The 20,492-nt window shown below is 41.9% G+C and overlaps 1 pseudogene; it reads left to right on the top strand.

Annotated features, from left to right (window-relative positions):
- Positions 1-10,651: 10,651 nt before the first annotated feature.
- On the top strand, positions 10,652-13,754 carry LOC120026801 (annotated as a pseudogene).
- Positions 13,755-20,492: the final 6,738 nt, after the last annotated feature.

Genomic DNA, 20,492 nt, shown 5'->3' with positions numbered 1-20,492 from the left:
TGCTAATTAGTTAAAATGGTAAAGTTTTCCGTGATGAGATTCAAACATGCAACCTTTGGGTTGTTAGATGTTCGCGTTATGTGACCGACAGCCTTGATTCGGTCTAATGTAGCAACATTTGAATTTTTTTTTTTTTTTACATTGGATAAAAGCACAGACAGAGCTACAAAATGGTATATCATACACTGCAGTTGAGGAAAACTGGGAAATTAATTCTGCTTTGAAAGTTGATAAACTTGTAACCCCACTTTTGAGAAAATGGCCCTTGAATGTTTGGTACACCTACCGGAAAGCTCTACTTTGTCTACACCCATTCAGCATAGTTCACACCCTTTTAAGCCAGCCCCACACATCTCTTTAAGGATTCACATGTGAGGTCATGTGCTAAACAGTGAGTAGTGTAGTGAAGATTAAGACTAAAAGTGGTAGTAGCCTACAATAAGGAAAAATTCCAGGTAAACAGAAAGTGTCCAGATAAAAATATTAGATGACGCTTACCCAAACACACTTGTCTAAATTGACTGGTATTTCTCAGAAGGTGTAAACAGTACAGCGAAATGGTTACTTGCATAGTAGCAATATCAAAAATAGATAGTGTCAATATAAAGAAAAAACAAGTGTCAATGCCAGTAGAGAAAGAACAAAATAATATACAGTATGTACAAGAACAATAATGATATCAGTGATATTGGTGATAGATGAGGTAGTTATATGCATACAATAAGGGGTAAAGTGGCTGAGCAGCAGGATACTTTTTTTTTTGTTTAAAAAAAAAATAGTAGCAGCAACATATGACATGTGTGTTAGGAGAGAGTTGTGTGAATAGAGGCACTGCAGATAGTGCTGATGACTGGGAACTGGTCCGTCTGAACCACAGATGAACAAGGGAATCTATATTCGGAGAGCCTGTTTCAGTCCTGCCCTTGACTTTGGCGCAGGGCATGTGATGTCCATAGCCTCTTCATTGCAAAACTACCTGATCTTCTCAAAAAGATAAGTTTGTCTAGCTGTGTCCAGTCCAGGTGGTGCTGGTACAGGCAGACCATCTATGAGAGGAAGAATGTCAGTGTTGCTCCTTGGCGACAACACCACCAGGCTCCAGAGCATTGAAGCTGTAAAACAGTAAATAAAAAAAATTGAGAAGACATTACAACCTTGCATAACAAATTCACCTCCCAAGTTTAGATAAGAATAACCTCATACAATGCAATGAAAATGATATTCAACTGAAGTGCTGGTACTGCTTGATCTGTGGCAGCGGCCTGAAGTACAGAGTCAGGTGTTGTTGCCAGCCATAGCTTTCCACCAGCACCGTACCATCCTCCAAATCAAATCGCATTTTATTGGTCACATACGTGTTTTGCAGATGTTATTGCGGGTGTAGCTAAATGCTTGTGTTTCTAGCTCTGACAGTGCAGTAATATCTAACAAGTAATACCTAACAATTTCACAACATATATCCAATACACACAAATCTAAATAACACAAAAACATTTCTGGGCTACTAATGTAAGAAATAATACATTAAAAAACAAAATACTGCAAAGTTTCCTAAGAACTAGAAGCACAGCAGCCCTGTCTGTCGACGCCATTTTCAATAGGCTGACAGTCCAACCAGCTGTGGGATGTTGACCCCTGTCACCGTGCTGTCCTTCACAACACCAGCAATCTCAGACAAAGTGTTCACTCTGGTCTTTCTGAAGCGCTGCTTGATGAGGCTGAAGCACCAGTCGGGTGCAAACTTTATGTGGCAAACAACAAAAGAACATTAAGATAATTCATTTTAATTTGTCTCACCCCTGTCAGTCTGTCTTTACACAGCTCAGTGAGATATATATATACATACATACATACACACAGGGTTGGGAGGTTACTTTCTAAATGTAATCCGTTACAGTTACCTATCCAAAATTGTAATCAGTAACGTAACTTTTGGATTACCCAAACTCAGTAACGTAATCTGATTACATTCCGTTACTTTTAGATTACTTTCCCCTTAAGAGGCATTAGAAGAAGACAAAAATGTATGTTACCAACTGAAAGACATCTATTGCAGGATAAATCAATGTTAAAGTTTACATAGCTGGCCATATATGGATGTTAAATTTTACGGGTTGGTTATGTAGACTTCTTTTAACCCATCGCTTTCTACTACATATAATAATGACAAAATTATATCTTTACATTAAAACCCAAAGTCTATCAGAATTCCAGTCAGTCCAATAAATGTTATACCCCTTGATCTTCAAAAATAGGACTTGGAAATATGGAAGTATAGATTATCCAAATTGTTTTACCTGAGCATGACCCCAAAACGAAGGACTTATTAGCCAGCCCTACTCTTGTCATAGAGGACTGATTGGGCTCATTGATTCGAGTTGAAAAATAAATGCTGCCCTCATGGAATGGCATGCTTTGCCAAGAGTGTGCAAAGCTTTCAAGGCAATGGGTGGCTACTTTGAAGAATCTAAAATATATTTAGATTTGTTTCGCAATAATTTGGTTACTACATGATTCCTTATGTGTTATTTCATAGTTTTGATGTCTTCACTATTATTCTACAATGTAGAAAATTGTGAAAATAAAGAAAAATCCTTGAGTAGGCGTGTCCAAACTTTTGACTGGTACTGTATATATAATTTATAAATCCTAAAATAGATGTAGCAACTACAGATTGCCTCTAAGTCTATCAAAAGTGCGCAAGTTTGAGCATGTGTCCATTAGGCCTATGGATTTTTCTCATCAGCATGAACTAGATTGAGCAATAAAAGCCCCACTTTTATTCCACAGGCTGGGATCCGCACTTTGCAGCTGTTGCTAGAGCGCATTTTTCGCTGGCTGTCCCTTGGTTTCAAAAACAATGATTGGTAGGCAGCTTAAACTTCTTGAATTCAACCATAATTGGGTTCAAATACACATTTAGATTTGTGAACTGCCATCCACAACAACCACAATCCGTAAGGCGTAAATAACTAAATGAGTAGCAATATGATTCACATCAACGCGCTAACGTTATGTAGATATAACTATATTAATAAATGATAGCCGTATCGCCGTAGACTACACCACTACTGTCATCCTTACCTCCAAGCGTTTATTCAAGTTGGATAATCTTTGGATGCCGACAGCAGTCGCACCATTGGAAGACATAGCTTGGACTGTAACCTACAAAAGCCTATTCCTGCTCTTTTCCCGCGATCCATCAAACCCATTTGGTGTGTCATCATAGTTGTCTATGATTTGTGGTCAGACTTGCTCGGGTGCTGATTTGAATGTCTTTGAGAAAGCAGAAAGGTCAAAGAATTTTTTTCGCAAATCTCCTTTCTGATGCTGCCCTTGCTTCTTCAGCTTGGTTTACTTAACAGCTTCTGTTAATGTGGTACCTTCAGGCATTTGGAAATTGCTCCCAAGGATGAACCAGACTTGTTGAGATCTACAATTTTTTTTCTGAGGTTTTGGTTGATTTCTTTTGATTTCCCCATGATGTCAAGCAAAAGAGACACTAAGTTTGAAGGTAGGCCTTTAAATACATCCACAGGTACACCTCCAATTGACTCAAATTATGCCAATTAGCCTATCAGAGGCTTCTAAAGCCATGACATCATTTTATTTAATTTTCCAAGCTGTTTAAAGGCACAGTCATCTTAGAGTATGTAAACTTCTGACCCAATGGAATTGTGAAACAGTGAATTATAAGTGAAATAATCTGTCTGTAAACAACTGTTGAAAAAATGACTTGTGTCATGCACAAAGTAGATGTCCTAACCGACTTGCCAAAGCTATAGTTTGTTAACAAGAAATTTGTGGAGTGGTTGAAAAACGAGTTTTTATGACGCCAACCTAAGTGTATGTAATCTTCCGACTTCAACCGTACATGGATGAACGCTTCATGGCAGCCTGCAACCTCTTTCGTCCTGTGACGTTTCCGTTTGTTTGTACAGCTTGGCCCGTTGTGTCAAGTCACTCTGGTTCACACTGACCGTGTGCAATGCCATAAGAAGTACCAGATCTTTCTCCCTCTCTGTCACAGATGCCATGATTGCCCTTAGTTTGAAGATGTAATCCAGGGACAGGTGTTTTATACAACAGCCTTTTGTGTTCTCTTTTCGACTCCCTATGCATTTGCAATCAAATGTCAGAATTGTATTAATCTCCTTATCATACTCTGTTTCTACAAGACATTCCACTGATTTCAAAACTCGGTCAACTTCTTCCGTGACAACAACACTGCTGATCGCCGTTTCTTCCCCGTCACTGTCATCAGAAGACTCTACAATGCCTTATTCAATGAAAATGTTACCTAAATCAGGGATTTCCTCGTCGTCTGATTCATTTTCAGAGTCCGAGAGAGTCAGCATGGTACGATCATGCTCCTGAAAGTAGTCCATCACATTTTTTCCCCACTGACCTTTGTCGATAGTGCCTGATGAACTCAGGGCAGCAATGTTACTGAGAGCAGTAGCAACACATTTGCAGTTCTCCATTGCTAACGTTATATCTTTTGGAAAGAAACTGCAGTAGAAAGTATTATCTACACATAACGAGCAGCTCATTTTATAGACAGAAGATGTTACACGGCAGACCAATCCGAAACTCATCTCTCGGCATATCCAGCCCATTCATTATCTCAGCCAATCATGGCTAGTGGGAAGGTTCCTTTCTTTTTCTGTGGCTAAACCAACTAGGCTCATAATTTAACAACTTTATTCATATTTATAGATGGCATACAAGTTTGTTATTAAGGAAAATTAATGTTCAAATGTTCTAGAAGGCATTTCTGCCAAAAACACATTTTGATAAAAAATTAAAATAAACGTTCAAATGCCTCTCATGTGAAGTCATGACTTGTGACATGTGCCTAGTTTCCTGAAACCAGTCACATGTGCCTACCCATCGTCCCCGACAAACCACCCTACTTTCGTTTTTGCCTTTTAACCTTGTCTTATGTAACCATACCAAACGTAACATATCATACTAATTGAAGTATCTCGATTTTACGTTGATTATGTTACGTCTAGTTAATGAGACCAGGCTGGACAGTAATGTATGCATGTGGATTAGTCAAAACACAGAGAAGAGATGTCCCAAATGGACACAGCTTCAAGTAGGCCTGTTATAAGCCCCATGCTAGTGCAGCACAAATAATGTTCTCCAGTATTACTATTGACCCTGCAAATATCACTAACTAGCTATGGTAATACCAGATGAAAGAGGAAGCAAGACATTTCACTGGCTAATTTCTTCTGGTTCATATACATGAGGCAGACCAGATCCAGCTGCTTCCACATTGGTGCCTATAAGAGAGCCATCCCTTAAGCCATGAGTCAAAATCATCCCACGGAGGGCAGTGTCTGCGGGTTTTCGCTCCTCCCTTGTGCTTGATTGATGAATTAAGGTCACTAATTAGTAAAGAACTCTCCTCACCTGGTTGTCTAGGTCTTAATTGAAAGAAAAAACAAAAACACGCAGACACTTAGCCCTCCATGGAATGAGTTTGACACCCCTGCCTTAAGCAAACTGGAACTGTGATATTTTTTTTTCAATGGTAAACGGCCTGAGTAAGACATCTTCATTTATCCACCATCTTTGGTATGACTTCTACCAGATGAATGATATACACAATGGTGTATTTACCATGTTACCTTTAGTACCCTGCCCTGCAGTCACCATTATTTCAATGCTTTCGTTTTAAATGAACGGATCAATTACAAGTCACTGTGTACTGCAAGGCCATCTAGAGCCAATCACAATGATATGTTCCATTAACACAGTGCTACAGTGCTCTCTAGTGGTCAAAAGATACATGTCCCATTGGGCACAGACATCAGTTCGATGTCTAGTTTTGATTTACTTTTGGTTGAGTTGTCAACTCTTGTCAACTAAGATGAATTCCACGTGAAATAAAAAACACATTTCACAATGGCACTGGATTTAGGTTAAAGGTTGGGTGAAAAAAAGACGAAATGCTCTTATGGGGATGACTTTTTGCAAATCCAATTAGTTTCCCTCGTTGATTCAACGTCATCGCACACATTTTTGGGGTTGAAAGGAGGTGGAAACAACGTTGATTCAACCAGTTTGGCCAGTGGGGTGGGTGGGCAATGAATCAATAGCCTACTACGGATTATACTACAGAAAAGTCCGATGCTATGGAGGCATGGGTTATTTTTCACTGTCTTAACTTTGATTTGATATAGGGTAACGTGGGGAAACAAGCTTTACAAGCTTTACTACTTCACTATTTATATTATTGACAACTTTTACTTTTACTTAACTACATTCCTAAAGAAAATAATGTACTTTTTACACCATACATTTTCCCTGACACTCAAAAGTACACATTACATTTTGAATGCTTAGCAGGACAGGAAAATTTACACATGTATCAAGAGAACATCCCTGGTTATCTACTGCCTCTGATATGGCGGACTCACTAAACACAAATGCTTTGTTGGTGCCGTCTGGTTTGCTTAATATAAGGAATTTAAAATGATTTATACTTTTACTTTTACTTTTGATACTTAGGTACATTTCATAAATTACATTTACTTTTGATACATAAGTATATTTAAAACCAAGTACGTTTAGACTTTTACTCAAGTAGTATTTTACTGGGTGACTTTCACTTTGACTTTAGTCATTTTCTATTAATGTATCTTCACTTTGGTGCCAATTACTGACACAAGAAAGCAAAGTTTGGTAAAAAAATTAGGTATGTGGATTATGGTCATGCTTAGGCAAATATACTATGAAGGGAAATAAGTGTCTACAATTTCTTCCCCAGGGTAACTGCCCCTCCACCCCCGATTTGTTATCACTATGCTTTCAACAATCTAAAAGCACAACCAAGTTCAAATGGGAATACAATGACAACTTAATGTGTTATTACTGTGCTTCATCTAATAGCACAACCAAATTACCTGAGGCCTCATTTATCAATCATGCGTGGGCACAAATCTGTGCTAAACCATGCCTGGGTTCATTTCCTGGCAAAGTGTGAGATTTACCAATGGCCGTGTTTGAGAGCATCAAAGCGACTGCAGGCGACTGCCGACTGATTGATCTACAAATCACCTTGCATTCTAAATAACTACTCATTATTATTTGTAGATCAGTCAGTCACAATTTACCCATGATACATCACGGTTTTCATGCTTTCGACCACGGCCGGTATGAACGTTTGTTTGAGAGTGTGTGTACATTTGCGCACAGCCATGACCACACAGTGCCAAGCGGTAGAATAAGGGAACTTAAGGGAACTGTTTGTCCCGCGTAGAATGGGGAAAATATACACTGAGTATACAAAATATTAAGAACACCTGCTATTTCCATGACAGACTGACCAGGTGAATCCAAGTGAAAGCTATGATCCCTTGTTAAATCCACTTCAATCAGTGTAGATGAAGGGGAGGAGACAGGTTAAAGAAGGATTTTAAAGCCTTGAGACATGGATTGTGTATGTGTGCCATTCAGAGGGTGAATGGGCAAGAGAAAACATTTAAGTGCCTTTGAACTTGGCATGGTAGTAGGTACCAGGCATACCGGTTTGTGTTAAGAACTGCAACGCTGCTGGGTTATTCACGCTCAATCTTTTCCCGTGTATATCAAGAATGGTCCAACACCCAAAGGACATCCAGCCAACTTGACACAACTGTGGGAGGCATTGGAGTGAACATGGGCCAACATCCCTGTGGAACTCTTTTAATATATTGTACAGTCCCTGACACATTGAGGCTGTTCTAAGGGCAATAGGGGGGAGTGCAACTCAATATTAGGAAGGTGTTCCTAATGTATCCTCACTGTATGTTGAAATTGTGAATTCGCGCAACATGCTATATAATTTGACCACATCAGTGCATTTGTTACGATAATAATCCATATAAAGTACAGTCATTTGGTATGTGTGAAAGTGAAAACATTGTTGGAATACTATAAAAGACTGAGATAATGGGAAATCAAATGTAAGATCGTGTCCTGTTTGGAGATTTGCCAAGTAATGCATTTTGTAGAGAGTGCGTTTTTAGAAACAGGACTTTTTTCTACAGAAAGTACAGATTGGCTCATCAGTTATATTTTCCCAAAAGCAATCTTATATGATTTTTGCGAGAATTTAAGACCTGCTTTAAAAAGGCAAACACATGCCATTCCGGTGCACATCCAAGTGCTATCCACCCTTGGGTTTTAGGCAAAGGGCACTTTTCAGTGGGAGCTTGCTAATCGGCATCTCACAGGCCTCGATAAGCCAATGTTTTGGATGCAATCATCAGCAAAGCAGTAACACATACAATTTCCCTACATCATTTCACAACAGGTGGAAGTCAAGAGGTGTTTCTTTGCCATGATGCCATCAGTAGGTTCCCAAATACGAACGGAGCAGTAGACGGCACCTACATCGCCATAAAAATCACCATCCCAAAACGATTTAAACTATGTGAATACAAAAGGCTTCCACTCTTCATGTAAAGGTGATAGGTTATGTGATGCGCAAAAGAGACTGCTGAACGTGGTGGCAAGATGACCAGGTGGAACGCACGACTCGCTCATTCTGCAGAACTGAAATGTTGGCCTATACACATAGCCGGGGGAAGATGCAACGCTTTATAATTGTCACGTCTGCTCCCGCTCTTCCCTTCCTCTGGCGCTTGAGGGCGCCAGATTACCCTGCATCACACGCTCCTGCCATCTATCATTCACACCTGCCTTCCTTCGTCACTTGCATCAGCATTATTGGACTCACCTGGACTCACTTATCTCCTATTTATTTCCTCCCCTATAATTGTCAGTTCCCCAGCTCTGTTCCCTGCTGCTTCATTGATTGTCTTTTGTCTTTGTATCTGACGCTGTTCCTGTCTCGTCTATGTTAGTTGTTTATTAAATGTTTACTCCCCGTGCCTGCTTCGTCCCTCCAGCGTCATTCCGCGTGGCAATAATAGGTCCCCAAGAACACAGTGGCCTCCACCATTCTTAAATAGAAGAAGTTTGGAACCACCAAGACTCTTCCTAGAGCTGGCTGCCCTGACAAACTGAGCAATCCGGAAAGAAGGGCCTTGGTCAGGGATGTGACCAAGAACCCGATGGTCACTCTGACAGAGCTCCGAAGTTCCTCTGTGGAGATGGGAGAACTGGCAGGAGAATTTTCAATCCCAATGATGATAACTAACAATTATTTAAGCTTTGACCAATCCCTGAGGTTTGTAAGACCCTGGGTTTAATAATAATTAGGCAAAGACTCAGCTTATGCAAAAGATCCGTACAGTTTATTCAGAGAACGTTCTAAAGTCAAGAATGCAAAGACATGACATTTTATAACTCCCATTTCCCCCACCTCCTTACACGCACATACAGACACACAAACAGTAGGGGAGATGTATCTTTCCCCACAGTCCGCATTCCTCGTCTATCACTACCAAGCTGGCCGTTCTATCCTCCCGAGATTAGAGGGACCTTGACAGGACTCCCTTTCCTGTCGTAAGTTTCTTGGAGTTCTAACCAGGTTAGGTCATGAATAGTTTAATTGTCCTCTGTATTTTCTTAGTCACACACACACATTTCTCTCCCTTACTAGTCTCGGCCAAACCTTATTGGACTTAAGTTTATCACTCTAATTATTCATTATACATGTTACATCATCTAATAATTACTAATAGTTACGTTTGTCTAATTATTCATAGTACATGTTACATAATCTAATAATTACGTTTCAGGGTGAAATTCTTTAGTCATTACCTTAAACATATAAATTCCCTTATCAAGAACCTTCCAGAAGGACAACCATCTCTGCAGCACTCCACCAATCAGGCCTTTATGGTCGAGTGGGAGACTGGTCAGGATCAAGGGAAAGATTAAACGGAGCAAAGTGCAGAGAGATCCTTGATGAAAACCTGCTCCAGAAGGCTCAGGACCTAAGACTGGGGTGAAGGTTCACCTTCCAACAGGAAAACGACCCTAAGCACACAGCCAAGACAACGCAGGAGTGGCTTCGGGACAAGTCTCTGAATGTCCATGAGTGGCCTAGTCAGAGCCCGGACTTGAACCCGATCGAACATCTCTAGAGAGACCTGAAAATGTCTGTGCAGTGATGCTCCCCATCCAACCTGGCAGAGCTTGAGAGGATCTGCGGAGAAGAAAGGGAGAAACTCCCCAAATACAGGTGTGCCAAGCTTGTATCATAATACCGAAGAAGACTTGAGGCTGTAAATCGCTGCCAAAGGTGCTTCAACAAAGTACTGAGTAAAGGGTAAATGTAAATGTGATATTTCCATTTCTAAAAAACAGTTTATGCTTTGTCATCATAGGGTATGGTGTGTAGATTGATTAGGGAAAAAAAGGAATTAATCCAGTTTAGAATACGGCTGTAACGTAACAAAATGTGTAAAAAGTCAAGGGGTCTGAATACTTTCCGAATGCACTGTACTTAACCCTTTTAGCTAACCCTTCCCCTAACCATAACCTTAACCCTTTAACCTAACTCCTAAACTTAACCTTAACCCTAACCCCTAGCCTAGGTAACGTTAGCGAGCTAGCCACCCGTTAGCGAGCTAGCCACCTAGCTAGAATTCACAACATATCATACATTTTGCAAATTTGTAACATATTGTACGTTTTTCAAATTCATAAAATATAATAGGAATTGTCATTTGTAAATTATCATATGAAGTGGGGGATGGACATCCATTAATACATACCATACGAAACTTAACATATTGTACTAAATGGGGTGTCTTGGAATTACCTGCCTATGCTCTGAGACCACTTTGCCCTAGCCTGTTAGCACCAGGCCAACAACCAGGTGTGTGCGACGCTGTACAACCTGGTGAGACTTGTTTGATCTATCTAACGGTTACAGTGAAGTCGTAAAGTCATCATCATCATTGACCTTCCACCTCTTGTCCAGTCAGGGCCAGATCTTTGAGTCTTTCAACATGACGGATCTGTGGAAGCTGCCGTGTATCTTCATCTGTGAGAACAACAAATTGGGAATGGGGACGTCTGTGGAGAGGTCCTCCACTACCACTGACTACTTCAACAGAGGAGACTATATACCTGGCCTCAAGGTAGGGCACACACAGTCAGTGTGTACAGTATCTCTGCTATATTGACATTCCTGTCTCTGGGTGTAGGTGGACGGCATGGACGTTCTGTGCGTGAGGGAGGCCATCAAGTTTACTGCAAGACCACTGCAGAGCCGGTAAGGTGAGCGATGATTGGTTGTAGAGCTGGAGAAGTGGAGTTTTGATTGGTGCAGAGATGAGAACGTTATAGCTGGATTAAGAGCTTGAAGAGTGTTAAGAATCACTTTGTCTCAGACAATCTAATCTCTGAGCGATGATCAGCTTCTACTATCACACCAGTGTCTCTTCCCTGACAGAGTGATGATCAGCTTCTAGTATCACACCAGTGTCTCTTCCCTGACAAAGTGATGATCAGCTTCTAGTATCACACCAGTGTCTCTTCCCTGACAGAGTGATGATCAGCTTCTAGTATCACACCAGTGTCTCTTCCCTGACAGAGGGAGGATATGTGACCAGTATAGATAGAGACACTCTGAGGAAGAGACTCCTATTGTCATGGAGCTGGAGACCTACCGTTACTATGGACACAGCTTGAGCAACCCAGGGTTAGGCAGTTGTGTGAAGTACTTAAGTTAAAAGTACTACTTAAGTCGTTTTTTGGGGTATCTGTACAACTTTAACTTTTACTTCACTACATTCCTGGAGAAAATAATGTACTTTTTACGCCATGCATTTTCCCTGACACCCAAAAGTACTTGTTACATTTTGAATGCTTAGCAGGACAGGAAAATGGTCAAATTCATGCACTTATCAAGAGAAAATCCCTAGTCATCCCTACTGTCTCTGACCTAGCAGACTGACTAAACACACATGCTTCTTTTGTAAATGATGTCTGAGTGTTGGAGTGTGACCCTGGCTTTTCGTAAATAACCAAAAAATACAAGAGGGGCTCCCGAGTGGCGCAGTGGTCTAATGCACTGCAGCGCAGTGCTAGAGGCGTCACTACAAACCCTGGTTCATTCCCGGGCTGTATCACAACTGGACGGGATCGGGAGTCCCATAGGGGGACGCACAATTGGCCTAGTGTTGTCCAAGTTAAGGGAGGGTTTGGCCGGAGGGGTTTTACTTGGCTCATCGCGCTCTAGCGAGTCCTTGTGGCAGGCCGGGCGCCTGCAGGGTGGTTTTGGTCGTCAGGTGAACAGTGTTTCCTCCAACACATTGGTGCGGCTGGCTTCCGGGCTAAGCAGGCGGGTGTAAAGAAGCTTGGTTTGGCGGGTCATGTTTCGGAGGATGCATGACTCGACCTTCACCTCCAGAGAATGGTGCCGTCTGGTTTGCTTAATATAAGGAATTTGAAATTATTTATGCTTTTTATGCTATTTATGCTTTTGATACTTAAGTATATTTTAGCAATTACATTTACTTTTGATACTTAAGTATATTTAAAACCAAATACTTTTAGAATTTTATTCAAGTAGTAATTTACTGGGTGACTTTCACTTTTACTTGAGTAATTTTCTATTAAGGTATCTTTACTTTACCTCAAGTATGACAATTGGGTACGTTTTCTACCGCTGGGGTTAGGTGAGATGTGATCTCTGACCTTTGACCCCTGACCATGTAACTGTCACCTGACCACCGGTCTCTCTCTGCCCCCTCACTCCTCCCCACACTTCCTCTCCTCGTTCTCTCTCCTCCCTTACTCTGTTCTGTTTTAGTCTTACCCACCTCCTTGTGTTGCCACTCTCCCTCACTCCTATGTTAGCCTGCATAGACCCCCCTAAGTGTAGGGCAGTGTTTGTTTGGGATGCATCCCAATCTCTCATCGGCCAAGGGCTGGAGCTGAACCCTGCTAAACAGGTCAAACCCCTCTTCATATGTGTGATGTAACTTCCTGTAGCTATCTAGAACCTAAAAGGGTTCTTTGGCTGTCCCCATAGGATAACTCTTTGAAGAACCCTATTTGGTTCCAGGTAGAACCCTTTACACAGCGGGTTCTACATGGAACCCAAAAGAGTTCTAGCTGGAACCAAAAAGGGTTCTCCTATGCGGACAGAGTGTAGCGTACCCCTGAGAAAATCCAGGAAGTGCACAGTAAGAGTGACCCATCACTATGCTGAAGGAATGCGCGCTGTCCAACAACATGACTTCTGTGGGGGAGATCAAGGTACACACACCTTCACCGAAACACACACACACACACACACACACACACACACACACACACACACACACACACACACACACACACACACACACACACACACACACACACACACACACACACACACACACACACACACACAGTACTGGTCCTAGTACTCCAATTCATCAAAATAAATACATGTTATTCCGTCCTCCCTCCCATCAGGAGATACAGTAGATGACGAGACCAGGAAGGTGATCGAGGATTCAGCCCAGTTTGCGATCTCTGACCATGAGCCAACATTGGACATGCTCTGCAACCACATCTTCACCAACAAACCTGCGAACGGAGGTCCGCAGGTCCAACCTCTGGGTCAAACTATAGTCTGTCAGGTAGACACACACACACACACACACACACACACACACACACACACACACACACACACACACACACACACACACACACACACACACACCTAGACCAAACTACAGTCCATCAGTAACATATCAGCTCTAAGATACCAACACCTGGGTGAAACTCCTCCTCTCCTCTTCTCTTCCTTCTCTCATTCCCTTCTCTCATTAGTTCTCTAAACACACAATAGGAGATTAAATCGAGTTCAATCTGTAGCAGCATTCCAAACCAGTCCTTCACCTCTGACCCTGTGATGTCACTGGTATTTATTCACAATATTTATTTATTTATTTTTATTTCACCTTTATTTAACCAGGTAGGCAAGTTGAGAACAAGTTCTCATTTACAATTGCGACCTGGCCAAGATAAAGCAAAGCAGTTCGACACATACAACAACACAGAGTTACACATGGAGTAAAACAAACATACAGTCAATAATACAGTAGAAAAATAAGTCTATATACAATGTGAGCAAATGAGGTGAGATATGGGAGGTAAAGGCAAAAAAAGGCCATGGTGGCGAAGTAAATACAATATAGCAAGTAAAACACTGGAATGGTAGATTTGCAGTGGAAGAATGTGCAAAGTAGAAATAGAAATAATGGGGTGCAAAGGAGCAAAATAAATAAATAAATAAGTAAATACAGTAGGGGAAGAGGTAGTTGTTTGGGCTAAATTATAGATTGGCTATGTACAGGTGCAGTAATATGTGAGCTGCTCTGACAGCTGGTGCTTAAAGCTAGTGAGGGAGATAAGTGTTTCCAATTTCAGAGATTTTTGTAGTTCGTTCCAGTCATTGGCAGCAGAGAACTGGAAGGAGAGGCGGGGGTGACCAGAGAGATATACCTGCTGGAGCGCGTGCTACTATGGTGGGTGCTGCTATGGTGATCAGCGAGCTGAGATAAGGGGGGACTTTACCTTGCAGGTTCTTGTAGATGACCTGGAGCCAGTGGGTTTGGCGACGAGCATGAAGCGAGGGCCAGCCAACGAGAGCGTAGAGGTCGCAGTGGTGGGTAGTGTATGGGGCTTTGGTGACAAAACGGATGGCACTGTGGTAGACTGCATCCAATTTGTTGAGTAGAGTGTTGGAGGCTATTTTGTAAATGACATCGCCGAAGTCGAGGATCGGTAGGATGGTCAGTTTTACGAGGGTATGTTTGGCAGCATGAGTGAAGGATGCTTTGTTGCGAAATAGGAAGCCAATTCTAGATTTAACTTTGGATTGGAGATGTTTGATGTGAGTCTGGAAGGAGAGTTTACAGTCTAACCAGACACCTAGAATATGTGGACAACTACAAATACCTAAGTCAGAACCGTCCAGAGTAGTGATGCTGGACGGGCGGGCAGGTGCAGGCAGCGATCGGTTGAAGAGCATGCATTTAGTTTTACTTGTATTTAAGAGCAGTTGGAGGCCACGGAAGGAGAGTTGTATGACATTGAAGCTCGTCTGGAGGGTTGTTAACACAGTGTCCAAAGAAGGGCCAGAAGTATACAGAATGGTGTCGTCTGCGTAGAGGTGGATCAGAGACTCACCAGCAGCAAGAGCGACATCATTGATGTATACAGAGAAGAGAGTCGGCCCAAGAATTGAACCCTGTGGCACCCCCATAGAGACTGCCAGAGGCCCGGACAACAGGCCCTCCGATTTGACACACTGAACTCTATCAACTCTAACCAGGCGAGGCAATCATTTGAGAAACCAAGGCTATCGAGTCTGCCGATGAGGATGTGGTGATTGACAGAGTCGATAGCCTTGGCCAGGTCAATGAATACGGCTGCACAGTATTGTTTCTTATCGATGGCGGTTAAGATATCGTTTAGGACCTTGAGCGTGGCTGAGGTGCACCCATGACCAGCTCTGAAACCAGATTGCATAGCGGAGAAGGTGCGGTGGGATTCGAAATGGTTGGTAATCTGTTTGTTGACTTGGCTTTCGAAGACCTTAGAAAGGCAGGGTAGGATAGATATAGGTCTGTAGCAGTTTGGGTCAAGAGTGTACCCCCCTTTGAAGAGGGGGATGACCGCAGCTGCTTTCCAATCTTTGGGAATCTCAGACAACACGAAAGAGAGGTTGAACAGGCTAGTAATAGGGGTTGCAACAATTTCTGCAGATAGTTTTAGAAAGAAATGGTCCAGATTGTCTAGCCCGGCTGATTTGTAGGGGTCCAAACTTTGCAGCTCTTTCAGAACATCAACTGACTGGATTTGGGAGAAGGAGAAATGGGGAAGGCTTGGGCGAGTTGCTGTGGGGGGTGCAGTGCTGTTGACTGGGGTAGGGGTAGCCAGGTGGAAGGCAAGGCCAGCCGTAGAAAAATGCTTATTGAAATTCTCAATTATAGTGGATTTATCGGCGGTGACAGAGTTTCCTATCCTCAGTGCAGTGGGCAGCTGGGAGGAGGTGTTCTTATTCTCCATGTATGTATGTAATGTATTATGTATAATATGTTGTTGTATAATTATGTCAGAGTTGGTATGCATTCTCCTGATACTGAGGGATCTGTCTTAGAATGGCATTGGGCAGGCTTTTGTTCCAGCCCAGCACTAACAGATCTGATTCAACATATCATCCTCTCATCAAGTCTTTTATAAGCCGTAGCAGGTGTGTTAGTGCTGATATGTAACTTACAAAGCTTGCACACCCTATAGCTCTCCAGGACCAGGGTTTGCCACCCCTGGCTTGGGGAGTGTGTGGGGGGGGGGGGGTCTGAGTTAAACGTCTCTCTGTTTTTAAGGTTTATGACTGTTTTTATGTATTACGTTCCTCTAACCCAGATGCTATTGTAGCACTCGTTGCACTTTGACTAGATAAAGTTAAGAGACATCAGACTGCAAGTCATAACGTCATCATAGGAAAAGGGAACAGCAGTGGTCTATTTGTCTCAACTCCTGCTCTCTTCCTCTCCTTCTCTTTCTCTGACTCCCTCCCTCCCTCTCTCAGTGAGGAGAGGATATGGATCCAAGCACTATGAAACTGAAGCGTCTGTGTGAACTGAAAGACTGATATTGTTGTAATACAGTTTGACGTGATTTGACTGGAGCAATAAAGTTGGCTGAGACTTTGGGTGTTAAGTGACTTTGGGTGTCTTGAAAAGCACTTTAAAAAAATGTATTATTATTAACACACACACACTGTGACATTTTTGTTTAGTTGTGTTAGAGTTAGACTGTTGTAATGTTTTCAACTTTGTATGGTCATTCAATAAATGTTACTAATGGTGACTGTAATTTGCTATTTGTATGCGGTCTGCAATTACACCATATTTCTCTTACCACCTGTGGCTTCCTGTAAGTTCCCCACAGGCTACAAAGCCCTTGACATTTCCATACGTTTAAGTGTAGCCACATTATAACAATTTCAAAAAGTAAAATGTGTTTCCTATGACATATCATATTTTCGATGATTGTTTCGGGAATTAGTGTCACAAAAAAGTAGCTGAATATTGCCAATAATGTGGTTGTATGCCTACATCTAATTTTATCCACTAGATGTCAGCAAAGACCATCTATTTGTGCCTCATAACTCTTGGCAGTTGTTTTTTTTATTTATTTATTTATTATTTAACCTTTATTTAACTAGGCAAGCCAGTTAAGAACAAATTCTTATTTAGAATGACGGCCTACCAAAAGGCAAAAGGCCTCTTGCGGGGACGGGGGCTGGGATTAAAAATTTAAAATAAATAAAATGTAAATATAGGACAAAACACACATCACGACAAGAGAGACAACACAACACAACACTACATAAAGAGAGACCTAAGACAACAACATAGCAAGGCAGCAACACATGACAACACAGCATAGTAGCAACACAACATGGTAGCAGCACAAAACATGGTACAAACATTATTGGGCACAGACAACAGCACAAAGGGCAAGAAGGTAGAGACAACAATACATCACACAAAGCAGCCACAACTGTCAGTAAGAGTGTCCATGATTGAGTCTTTGAATGAAGAGATAAAACTGTCCAGTTTGAGTGTTTGTTGCAGCTTGTTCCAGTCGCTAGCTGCAGCAAACTGAAAAGAGGAGCGACCCGGGGATGTGTGTGCTTTTGTGACCTTTAACAGAATGTGACTGGCAGAATGGGTGCTGTATGTGGAGGATTAAATATCTCAGATAGGGGGGAGTGAGGCCTAAGAGGGTTTTATAAATAAGCATCAACCAGTGGGTCTTGCGACGGGTATACAGAGATGACCAGTTTACAGAGGAGTATAGAGTGCAGTGATGTGTCCTATAAGGAGCATTGGTGGCAAATCTGATGGCCGAATGGTAAAGAACATCTAGCCGCTCGAGAGCACCCTTACCTGCCGATCTATAAATTATGTCTCTGTAATCTAGCATGGGTAGGATGGTCATCTGAATCAGGGTTTGTGTGGCAGCTGGGGTGAAATAGGAGCGATTACGATTATGATTGGGCTGCTATTACATAATCAGTTACTATGGGAGAAAGGAAGGATCAGGTTCTGATGAGCCAGGAAGTAAGGAAACCGTCAACTAAGAAATCTTCTGAAGCAGAACAATTCTTGCATGTAGCAGACACCATCTTTTATTAGCCAAAACAGCAGTTGACTATCCCTTAAGATTGTCCTCACTTTTGTTATTGTGCCAGTTCCCTCCCCTTCTTGTTCACATTAGTGACCTAATTCCAGATCGGGAGTTTCAATTCATTGAAATCACGTGGTGGGGGCAGTGTGCTGAGAAACCTCTGTGGGGCGCAACTCCCTAACTACTGTGATCCTTAATTCAACACACTCATAGGGACTTTCCAGCAGACCACATTCACATTTCTTTTTTTGTAATGAGACAGAAAACTGCATGTCATCTTGTAAGATGATGAACCAATAAGGGCCAATAAATATGTGCTGTCCTCAGGGAAATCTAGGGGGTTCACAACAACACATCGGGAGTTTACCTGACACCCCCCAAGCATGTAATACTAAGTTCTGCCTTCTCAGGAGGTTGAAAAGGCTGCTATCAAATCCCCAATCATGCATGATAACACTGTGTCTTAGTCAGAAATCAGGAAAATCTAAATACTGTAGCTGGATACCGCTGGGTCCACTATATCATATGATATCGTGGTGATGTAATAAGTTGGAAACCATTTTCAGTTATCTTGGTTACTGAAATGGATTTGGCAAATGCGGCTGCTGCATGTACAACAAATTCAGTAATGGTTCAGTCTAGACGATCTAGTTTACGGCAGCTTTAACACAGGGCAACCGTTAAGTGTCATTCTTACATGAACTCTGGCCAGACAGGAAGAGATCATCTGCCTAGTTTGGTTTGGTGTCCACAAACTGGTTTCTCTAGTTTCACCTAACAGTTCACCTCTGCTGTTTGTTTACCACCATCAGAACGTTTGATATCATCTTCTGTGTCAGGTCGCAATTGTGACTCACCATCTACATGGGTTTACCTAAGGTTACGCTTTCTGATGAAGAGGCTATGTTGTGCTTCATTTGTTGAGACTATTATCAAATATCTACACCAGAGCAAGTCCGTGTGATGTAATCTAACGCAGCCTATTGTTTATTACAACCAGATAAGGTGTCCTTGTTGAACAGCGATATGGTGTGTCAAAGCCTCAATAGCAGTCACAAGACCCAGGGCTTGGTTTGGTTTGGCTTGGTGAAGTGCACTAAAGTCAAAGTGAAAGCAAAGGCAGAAGGAACTTCCAAACTTGGTGTGATTGCAAGCCAACAGATTCGGCATGAAATTGACACAACTGCCACTTCACCCATGTCAGATACAGATTAAGTTTTTGTCAGCCATTTTGTGATGCCAGAAGGTCTTGTGATGAGATGGCCGCTTGTGCTCCCTCCCTCCCTCCTTGTTGGTATCCGTAGGCAGTGGGTAGGTGGATTGTTGTCGATAAGTCACCAACCTAAAGGGGCAGGAGAGGAGAGGATAGTGTCTATGACTAACTGACAATGCAAACTTCTACTAGTGAGAAAATACTTGAGTTGATGAATGTTGACACTTTACAGTTAACCCGTGAATGTCCTGTGCTCAAACCGCAGCAGCTCAAAAATAAACAAACTCAGGCACTTCTTCTCAATACTTTGATTAAGTTGATGAAATGGACGACTTGATGATGAATGTCTGCCTGCACCAGTGCTGCAGATGCACAAAAAGTAAAGGTGAGCAGAGACTCTCACAAGACACTGACCAAGTCAATACTTCAAAACACCTGCAAGACACATGCACAGTGTTTTCCAGATCAGTGTTAAGGATTCTTAAAAGGAAATGGTCAATATTGGTGTGAGACTCGACTGTCGCCATTTCACGGTGATGTGTACTAGTCGCAGATCTGCTCACAAAATGGTTGCCAGTATCGCATAAGGTCTATATCGATATGGTATTGTTGTCCGGGAGGGGGTGGTGTAGTACTGACATCTTGTTGTGGCTTTTGGTGCAGACAGGCAAACTGCCAAAAACATTGGCAAAGAACAAAGGACGGGCCTCCAGGGACTTTACAAGACTTTGTGCTCTGTGTGGTAAAATAAGAAACATGTACGCACATGTAGACCAGACACGCCTCTAACTCTTGCTTTATGTGAGGATTGATTTAGAAAGTTGGAGTTATACAGCTGTGCAAGTTCAACTATTTTTATAAGATAACATTAAATGCTTCCGATTTAACCAGTTAAGTTTATTTCATATTTTAATGTGTGCATTCTTTTTCCATTGGACTCATTGAGCACCATTTTATGGATGCAATTGGTGGCTGACAATCACATGATGATTGATGTGAGGATGGAAAGGTCCATCTCAGCTAAAGAGCTCAGCTTACTCTACAAACACTGTAGTCCCCAAAACTGTATTGAATAAATATAAAGTAAAAAATATATAAATAACAATCAAATAAAACTAGATAGGGAACACTGTGGAGTATTTTGAGGAATGTAAAGGAG

The sequence above is a fragment of the Salvelinus namaycush genome, chromosome 32, assembly GCF_016432855.1.
Source record: "Salvelinus namaycush isolate Seneca chromosome 32, SaNama_1.0, whole genome shotgun sequence".
Lineage (NCBI taxonomy): Eukaryota > Metazoa > Chordata > Actinopteri > Salmoniformes > Salmonidae > Salvelinus > Salvelinus namaycush.
The sequence above is the reverse complement of the archived record's forward strand: the minus strand, read 5'-3'. Positions and strand labels throughout refer to the sequence as shown.